The following is a 10,328-nucleotide window of genomic DNA, read 5'->3' on the forward strand; positions in this document are numbered from 1 at the left end:
TTGCTTAACCATACTATACTAGCTAGACTGCAATTACTTCATTTGACGTAGTATACCTCTACGTAGAGAGAAAGAGAAAGAGAGAGAGAGAGGGAGAGAGAGAGAGAGAGAGAGAGAGAGTAGCATACGACTTAGTTGGTAGTCCCTCGAGGGCTCTGAGCCCTAACGGCGTTCACTCTGTCTGGCAATATCGTTTATATGCGCTGTAAGAGACGAACTCGTGCATATATCCATATCCATATATATATATATATATATATATATATATATATATATATATATATATATATGTATGTATGTATGTATGTATGTATGTATGTATGTATGTATGTATGGATGGATGGATGTATGGATGGATGTATGTATGTATGCATGGATGGATGGATGTAGGTGGGAGTATACTTATAAGAGAACAAGGAGTAAAACAGAGAGAGAGAAAGAGAGAGAGAGAGAAGGACAGAGAAAGGGATAGAGGGGAGAGGGAATGTAAAAGGTCATAGGAAAATGTGATTAATCTGAACAATAGATATTTTTTTAATTAACATCGTAATAATTGAAAGTATAGAAGAAGGAAATAAGGTAAAGGAAAAAGGCTCACTTGATCTCCAATGTCCTTTAACCTGTTTCAAGGACTAATCGAGAGTTTATTGCATTGTATTGTCTGTTTATGAATGAAAGAGCGCGAGAGAGAGAGAGAGAGAAAGAAAGAGCTATTACCTACAATACAAAACTGCGAAGTAGCGTTCAATTTTATCGCTATATCGAAAAAGTATGAATAAAAAGTAAATATAGGGAAGAAAGAGAGAGACAAAGAGGATGGGGGAGTGGAAGGGAGAGTGAGAGTCAAAGTCAATGTGCCACTTCATGATGCTTCTTGCGTGCTTGTTGTCTACGATGGACCTTGAGGGGAAAATACGAACTAGAGAGAGAGAGAGAGAGAGAGAGAAAAACGAGGAAAAAAAAAGATGAATAAAAGGTTGAGAAAAAGAATGAAAAGACGTGCTCGCGATACACGTACATTATATATTATATACATATATATCGATTTTCGGATAAAGAAAAAGAAAAAAAAAAAAAAAAGAAAAAAAGAGAGAGAAGAAAATTTTTCTTTGCCTTTTATACGATGATAATTCATTCTTCGTAGATAATTGTACGACGTAGACGTAAATGAAATTCTTGTCTTCATTCATTTTATAAAATTAGAAAATATTTTCTTTCCCTTCTTTTTTCTTTCTTTACTTTTTCTTTTTTTTTTTTTTTTTTTTTTTTTTTTTTTTTGCATACGATTTCGACGGGGAAAGGAAAAATTTATAATTTCGATAGTTTTTACTTTTTAAAATGGATTGAATTTTTTACGACTACTTATTCCTCAAATTAGCTTGTCATGAGAGAGAGAGAGAGAGCGAGAGAAGGAGAGAGGAGAGAAAAAATAAGAAAGTAAAAAAAGAAAAGCGAATATATTTCCCTTAAGACAGCCCTCGGTTAGTTCCCTAAGGAATTCACTATATTTCTTTTCTGTGACATACGAGCCAATGCTCGTACATGTATATATACATGTATATATCAACTCCCGTCAGTTGCTTATTTCAGAAGAAAAGGGCGATCGTAAAGGAAGGCATCGTGCTTCGGATACTAAAAGTTTTCCCTTCTGCTTTTTCTTTTTTTTTTTTTCTTTCTTTTTTTTTTCGTTCTTCCTTTCCTTTTTTTCTCTCGCAGTTTCACGTCATTTTGTGCCTGATAAGACCGATCAAATCTTGAAATACCTTTTCAAACTATCTTCAAACTTTGTTGATACTGCAACACGTACATGTTTTGATATTTTTGAAAAGGCAAAAGAAAAAAGGAAAGTGAAGATAAAAAAATTAATTAATTAATTAATTAATTAATAAACAAATAAGAAGAGACGTTTGAAGGATAATTATAAATTGATAAAATTGAACTCTTCTAAGGGGCTAGACTTTTTTTTTATCAAGTGAGAAAAAAATTGTTTTTCTTTATATTTGGGTTTTTTTTTTTTTACCATTGATAAAACATTACCAAACAATCGTGTAAATTTTTGTATATCCTTGTTGTTGAAAGGATTTACTCCGGAGGGAATATTTTAATCGCAATATTATTCATCGTTTCATTTTATCAATGAGAATAATTTTTCGATTATCGAAAGTATCGAAAACATAAAATAATAAATACGTATACGTGATCGGTATCGTTTGAAAGAATTAAAAAAAAACTCTAACGATAAGAGAACATAAGAGAAAGATAACAAACTCGTCCATTACATTTATCCTAAAATAATATTTATATAATTACGTATATGTAAAAATAATATTGTAAATGTAAATAATATTACGTAAATAATATACGTAATATATAAAATAAAGGATTTAAATTATATTGAATTAAAATGAGAAGATTTAAAAATCTCAGTAGAGATGTCTAAACGGAGAAGAAGAAAGACAAAGAAGTAGAAAAAGAAAGGAAAGACGTAGATAGACAAGGAAAGAAAAAAAGAGGAAATAGGGAGATAGAAAAGAGAGAAAGACAGATAGACAGACAGACAGAGAGAGAGAGAGAGAGAGAGAGAGAGAGAGAGAGAGAGAGAGAGAGAGATGTCAAGGGATCGTAGGGCGTGAACAAGCATCCTCTTTCATTATGACGTCCCCAATAAATCCACCCCTGGGGGCAACGGCGACGGCTTGCTGTCCTGTTCCGTCGTCGTCGTCGTCGTCGTCGTCGTCGTCATCGTCGTCATCGTCGTCGTCGTCGTCGTCGTCGTCCGTCGGCTGACATCGACAGCTCATTACATCGTCAAGGCGACCGTTCGTTCGCGATGCCGTGATATACATAATTCAAGTATTCCCGCGTGTGGCTTCCCTATCACAGGAAGACGTTTCCTACTGGGGCTTCTCTCCCTCTCTCTCCCTCTCTCTCTCTTTCCCTCCCTCCCTCTCTCTCTCTCTCTATCTATCTATATATATCCTATTTTTCCCACGACGACGACAACGATGACTTTAACCGCATATTTTTGACGTCATTATTCAACAAAAATTACGAAAAGAAAGAAAAGTAAAAAAAAAGAAAGCAAAAAAAGAATGTTAAGGAGAAAAAGAAAAAGTAATAGAAAAGTATTGTTGGTGAATGCTTTTTCTTTCTTTCTTTCTTTCTTTCTTTCTTTCTTTCTTTTTCTCTTTTCTCTTTTCTTTTCTTTTTTTTTTCTTTTTTTTTTTTTTGCATCATCAAAGAGACTATTTTATAATCGCGTCCATCGCGAGAATCAATGGAAAGGAAAAATAAAAAGAATAAAAAAGAAGAAAAAAAAAGAAAGATAAGGAAGTATAGATCGAATAAAGAAATTCTAAATATAGAATATGTCGATGAGAGGTTACACCAGAGAAAGAAACTTATTGATTGATCGAATCCGTAAAATTCTACGAGGGTTTGTCAGACGATAGCAAAAGGATTGAGCATAAGTAAATACTACATTATAAACAATAACTATAATTTTTTTTATTTGATATTATTTCCTTTGCATTGCAATATTTCAAGAGAAAAAAAAGAAAAAAAGATATTACACTATTTAATCAATTTGAAATTATTAATGAGACACACAATTTTAATAACATTCTCGTTGAATTATATATATATATATATATATATATATATATATATATCTGTTTATAGTCATGTGTAGTAAATTATTTAAAAAAAAAAAAAAAAAAAGAAAAAAGAGAGAGAGAGAGAAAACAAGAGAGAAAAAAATCTCAAAATGCTCTTCTCTTTTTTCTTCTCTTCTCCTCTTGTCGATCGTATTAAGTTAAATATTAGTTTGTTAGGATAGAAAGGGATTTTAGTATCAGCCTTTAACATCGTAGTCCTTACATAGGTGTCATCTTGAATATTTCCTACTCTTACCCCGTTATACTACGTTCCCTTTTTCCTTCGAATGAAGAAAAATCTCTCCATATGTTACCGAGCCGAGTACGGTGACGGAACGATACCCGTTCTACGTAAGATATTATAGTGGCCCCGTAACAATGGCGCTCACGATATCAGAAGCGGCAAGAACGTATTACCGTTAATATATCGACGCGCACGAAGATCGATAATTTCACAAGACTCGACATTAAATCACGTTCTCTCTTTCTATCTCCTTCTCTCTCTCTCTCACTCTCTCTCTCTCTCTCTCTCTCTCTCTCGCTCTCTCCCTCCCTCTTTATTTCATTTTATTTTATTTTAGTTTAGGTTTTTTCTTCTGGATTTTTTTTCCTTTCCTTTCTTTCCTTTTTTTTTTTTTTTTTTTTTTTTTTTTTTTTTGCTTTTTTTTCTTTTTTTGTTTTTTCAACAATAACCGAATTCCCTTACCCATTTTTAACGAAAAATTATCGTACCCATTTAGAATTATACTCGTATAGCTTCGTATTCACTCACACTCGAAATAATTCTCATTTTAGTTTAACGCCTTACTCTATATTCATTTAAACAGAAATTTTTTATTATATACACGTATCTATGAGATCGTCTAGGAAAGATATATATTTATCTTCTTTATTTTTTTTTTTTTTTTCGTTTTTTTTCTCTCTTTTCTCTTTTCCCTTTTTTTTTCTTTTTATTTCTTTTTTTTTTTTTTTTTTTTGCTTTCCTTTCGTTATCCAATAATAAAAGGAAATTGATTCACGAACGAATTTTTTTTCTCCGGGAAAGGAAGTTTTTAAAAACAGTTATAAAATTCTATTCGACGTTGGTATCAGATAATAGTTCTTTTGAAATTCATTGATAAGAATGATAGTTATCGTTATCATCATTATTATTAATTAATTCCCAAAAACAATGCGTACGTTTTTCACCGATCATTATATATCTAGGAAATTAACGAAAATCAATTCGACGTATTAATCATTTTCATGTTAGATAATAATTATTATTAATTCGTCGCAGAGAGAGCATAGTTAACGCGAGTTATTTTAATAAAACGTTACAAATCATTTCGAATGCGAAGAAATAAAAAAAAAAAAAAATGAAAAAAATGAAAAAAATAAAAAAAAATTGAGACAAATGCAACAAATATTTCAAAACGGATAGAGTCAGAGAAAGTTTAAGAAAATCGACCGGTTTTTTTTTGTATTTTTTTCTTTTTCTTTTTGTTTTTTTTTTTTTATGTTCGTACCCTTGACATTTTGCAAAAAAATTTCACGAGTATTTTCATAATCAACATAGTCGAGCAAAAAGATTATCATCTCTTCATAATACTCAAGATTATCGCGGTTCTTCTCGGATATGAGGATTAGTGAATTTGGTTTTTAGAAGGGGGAAAAAAAAAGGGGAAAAAGAAAAACATAAAATAAAGAAAAGAAAAAAAAAAAAAAGAAAAAGAAGAAAAATAAAAAAAAAATCCTTTTGGTAAGAAATAAATTTATGACGAAAGGAAAGAAGTTCGAGGAAGTAGTATATCCTAGAGGACTGTGTAATTAATGAGAAATGAAATTATCCTTATTTTTTCTCTCTCTCACACACACACACACATACACACATATATATAACATATCCACGTATACATACATATATGTACATATATTGAATATAATCGCTTTCACACAAATACATATATACATATATTCACACAGATACATATATAAAATATGAAAGGACGAAAGGAAGGAAATATAATTCAAACGATTCGATGCTCCCTTGATCCGAGATTAATTCGTTGCAATTTACGCCTCGGTCATCCAACGTGTCCACCCACACATACATACATACATACATACATACATACATACATACATACATACATACATACATACATATATACATATACACAGACATACATATACACACATAGAATTTCATCCTTCTCTCTCGCCCTCCAATCGCCTATAACATCCTTCCGTAACCATTCACCAATCTACCGTTCATACACATACACGTGCACACTAATACACATACACATACATTCACCCAGCCGCAAATCAATGTTAATCCTTTCCCACCGACATGAATATTCGTACTCGAAACGATTTGCAAGCACGATTGTAAATCGACAACTCTAACTGTTGGAGTTGTATTGCCAATGATATATATATATATATATATATATATATATATATATATATGTATATAGAAAAATTACGGGATATATTATTAATATCGTCCCGTCAATTGGGATCCTCTATTCACCTTATGTGAATTTGTATCGATGTAAATGCATATGCGTATCATATAAATATTACGTCAATTGGGATACATACATTGATAGATCGGTGTCAGTAAGGTACTTATCTATATTTTTGATAAACGCCAGCGTAAATTTCGCGACTGTATAGCTCAATGATAAATACCCGAGGCTGTTTCGAATGTGTACTCGTGAAAGAGCAGAGAAGTATTTATTGAGGAATAGAGGGGGAAAGAGAGAGAGAGAGAGAGAGAGGATAGCTCGATTGTACGAAAATTTAGATTTTTCGGCGAAGAGAACAAATTAGGTACGCTCTTTCTCTCTCTCTCTCTCTCTCTCTCTCTCTCTCTTTATCTCTCTTTCTGTTGAAAACGTAACAGTGAACAATTAATCGGCTTAATTGAAATTCGAATCTACGTAACAAATAATCCGTGATATCATTTTACAACGGTGTAACGACGTTGCACCGAGATCTGTCAAATTTTTTTATGATCTCTTTTTTTTTTTGTGTTCCTTTCTCCTCTTTACTTTTTTACTTTTTCTTTTTTATTTTTTTTTGTTTTTTCTCTTGAAGAAAAGAAAAAAGGAAAAAACCTCCCCAAAATGTCAAATACAATATTGCAGATTATTCGTTTATTTATTTAATTTGTTCTTTTTATCTGTGACACGTGGTAATTAATTAAAATCTAATCGAAATCTTTTGAAGAAGGAAATGAATACGTTGCCCCGTTGGATCTGTGCGTATCGTCGCGATCTTTTTAGCCACTATAACAACAACAACAACGACGACAACAACGATAACAAGAAAAAAAAAAAAAAAAAAAGAAAAAAAAAAGAGGAAAAACACGAACCTATTATCGTATTCCGTGGTTTGAATAGACCTTTCATAATCCAAAAGAGATACGAGAAAAAAGATTAAGAAGATGACAATGGAGAAATTGCGGGTATCCCTCCTATGAACTTTATCCAAGTAATACATCGTCCAGGAATATTACGTTTAATCCGAGGAAAAAAGAAAAAGTGGAGAATGAAAAAGGGAGTGGGAGGGGAGGTAGGACCGGGGGAGGGGAGAGAGAAAAAAAAGAAAGAAAGAAAAAAGAAAAGAGATAGAAAAGGCAGACGATATGTTCTTGCATAGTGACGAAAGAAATATTAAGAGACAACAAAGGACTATTTTCAAGAGCTTAACTTATTTAACGAAGCCAATGATAAGGCGTATTAATATGAGAAAGATAAAGAGATATAAATATGGAGGGATAGAGAGAGAGAGAGAGAGAGAGAGAATGAGAAAAAAGGAAAAGGAAAAAAAAAAGGAAAAGAAAAAATGAACAAAAGGAAGAATAACAACGAGAAAATCTATATCATTCAAGAGAAATGAATTTAGGTGGACGAGTTCTTGGGCGAGCGATGAAACTATTTTCCTTCCTTCCTTCCTTCCTTCCTTCTTTCTTTTCTCTTATTTATTTATATTTACTTAATTCTTTGTTTTTTCTTTTCTTTTTTTTTTTTTGTATATTTTTTGCTCCCCCGCCTTCTCCGTTCCTCCCTGCGTTATAAATTCTTTCGGCAACTTCTCGTCGAAAGGACAAGTTATTTTTTTTTTTTTTTTCGAGGGATATGTGTGTTAGTGGAGGAAGTGAGGCACGGGTGGGGAGAAAAAGAAATATGAGAAAAAAATCAGAGAGAGAAAGAGAGAGAGAGAGAGAGAATAAAAGATAAATGAAAGAAAAGAAAAAAAAGGAGAAGGAAGAAATCGCTTATCGATTCGAAATAATGGAAAAGGAAAGGACGGAAATAAAAGTGAGTTCACCTTTAATAATACGCGAGCGAACATCGAAGGTGTACGTGTAGGTGGATAGGAGTTTTAGGGGATACTCGCGGATATGGGGGTGTACAGGATGAATGCAAATCGCACGGCGTACGGTGTGACGTCGCATGAATATTCGCGAATTCGCCGCAGGCACAATTTACGATCCATCACGGATAAGATCCGTATCTTTGCGGATGTGTACGAAACATATATACCCCGCCATGTCTATTCCGTTGGAAAATTTGGAAAATTTGTGTATATTGCCAAACCTTCTATCTCTCTCTTTTTCTCTCTCTCTCTCCTTCTCTCTCTCTCTCTCTCTCTTCCTATCTATCCATCTCTCTCGTTTTCTTTTCCCTCTTGTTTTCCAACGACACGAATAATTTAATTCAACAGATTCTTCCGAAAAGATTTTCTACTTTTTTTTTTCTTTTTCTTTTTTTTTTTTTTTTTTTTTTTTTTTTTTTTTTTTTTTTCTTGTAAGTAACTCAAATATTCCGAGTATCGTCTCGGAAAGAAAAAGTAAAGAGAATTAATGTTGAAAATTTTAAATCAACAGAAATAAAAAATACAACAAAAAATAAAAAAAGGACAAAGAAACGAAACGAAACGAAACGGAAGACATCGCGAAAAGAAATGAATTTTAATAATTATCGAATTAAGAATAATTGTAATGACTCGATAAATAATGTATAGATAATAAAAATCATTGAAAAGCTTTTCGTGTCGTCGTACGTAACCAAATCCCTTCGACCTAATATTTCGACTGTACATTTCCCTCGGCTTGTCGTTTTTCCTCTCTTCCTCTTTTCCTCTCTTCCACTCTTTTATCTACAACGATCCATCTTCCTTCGGTGAACACGAATAACGAAAGCGTAGTCGCGTTAGATCGAACTCAACAAATCGTTTAAGAAAAATTAAAGTTTAATCGAAACTCGAGCATTACCATTAACACGATAAACCTCGTTTATCGGATTAATCGAGTAAAGACAAATATCTCTCTCTCTCTCTCTCTCTCTCGCTTTCGCTATCTCTCTCTCTCTTTCTCTCTCGTTTTCTTTTTGACGAGAAAAAAAAAATAAATATTTTAAATTATTTTAATTTTATCATAGATACTATTGGTATATATGTATGTAAGGATCACTGACATGGAAATTATGAAATTGTTCCTGAAATTATTCCTTTGTTCATTTGAATATCTAATTTTAAATCCATTATAACGTTTAACGAAGAAAATTTATATTTCGAAAATTGTACTGATTTTTAATAAAAATTAGAAAATTAATCGGTTAGACGATTTTAAATCGTTGGATAATTGTGAACGAGGAGACGATTATATGAACTTCGTAAATGGCATACTTTCGGAATAGAGACAGAGAGAAACAGAGAGAAAGAGAGAGAAAGAGAGAGAGAGAAAGATAGAGATAACAATACGAACACCGGGGAACATAACGAGACGATGATTATACGCTCCGTACGTTCCGCGACAAATCGTCGCTAATGCGAGACAATTTGCATTAGCAATTACTCGATAGGACGAGCAGTATGTAACTACATCCGTTTAGTTATGCGGACTCCGCAAAATTAGGATAATAAAGAAGAATGTTATATACATACGTATACATCGTATAATACTTGGTAATACGATCTGCCTGGAATTCTATTGTTCGTCGAGGAGAATTTCATAACGAACCGATTGAAATCATTCTGTTTCATTGTAAAATTAACCCTTCGAACGTCCTTCGAAAGAGATTAGAAATTTTGCGATTGGATAGAACGCGATTTGAAGGAACAAAAACCATAAAAAAAAAAAAAGAAAGAAAAAAAAAAGCAGAGATAACAATTGCAACAACTGCAACAACAATAACAAGAAGAATAAAAAAAAAAAATATTATAATAATAATAATGTCGGGAAAAAAATGTTCTCTTCGTTGATTTTGTTACGCTTGAATGTCTCAAATTGTAATAACATTAACATCGTATATAGAAGCGAGGCAAGTAATTTAATGAGAACAATCAATGAGTAATATTCTATTTAATAGGTTAAAGAGATATGAAGTATATGTATAAACAAATAATCGAACGATGAAACCTTAGCGTTATACGATATATCGATCTCTCATGAATGATTCAACGTAGCCAAACGAACGTTATTCTCGTGACCGTGTGGTGTGCAAACAAGAATTTCAAACATCATTCCGAAGGGTAAATGTTTTATAGAATAAATTATGAAGATTTTCATCTGATTGACCGTACAAATCGAATAATGACGTTTTACGAAGGGACCGATGGTTGATTTCCTAGAATCGATTCATCATCGATTGATACATAATATATACTAACTCGATT

At 32.3% G+C, this 10,328-nt stretch overlaps 1 protein-coding gene across 5 annotated transcripts in view; it reads left to right on the plus strand.

Moving 5' to 3' along the window:
* Nucleotides 1-10,328, plus strand: part of LOC124956666 (inactive tyrosine-protein kinase 7-like) — a 69,106-nt gene that overhangs the window by 28,409 nt on the left and 30,369 nt on the right. The window lies entirely within an intron of this gene.

This window comes from Vespa velutina, chromosome 23 (genome assembly GCF_912470025.1).
Source record: "Vespa velutina chromosome 23, iVesVel2.1, whole genome shotgun sequence".
In the NCBI taxonomy this organism is placed as follows: domain Eukaryota; kingdom Metazoa; phylum Arthropoda; class Insecta; order Hymenoptera; family Vespidae; genus Vespa; species Vespa velutina.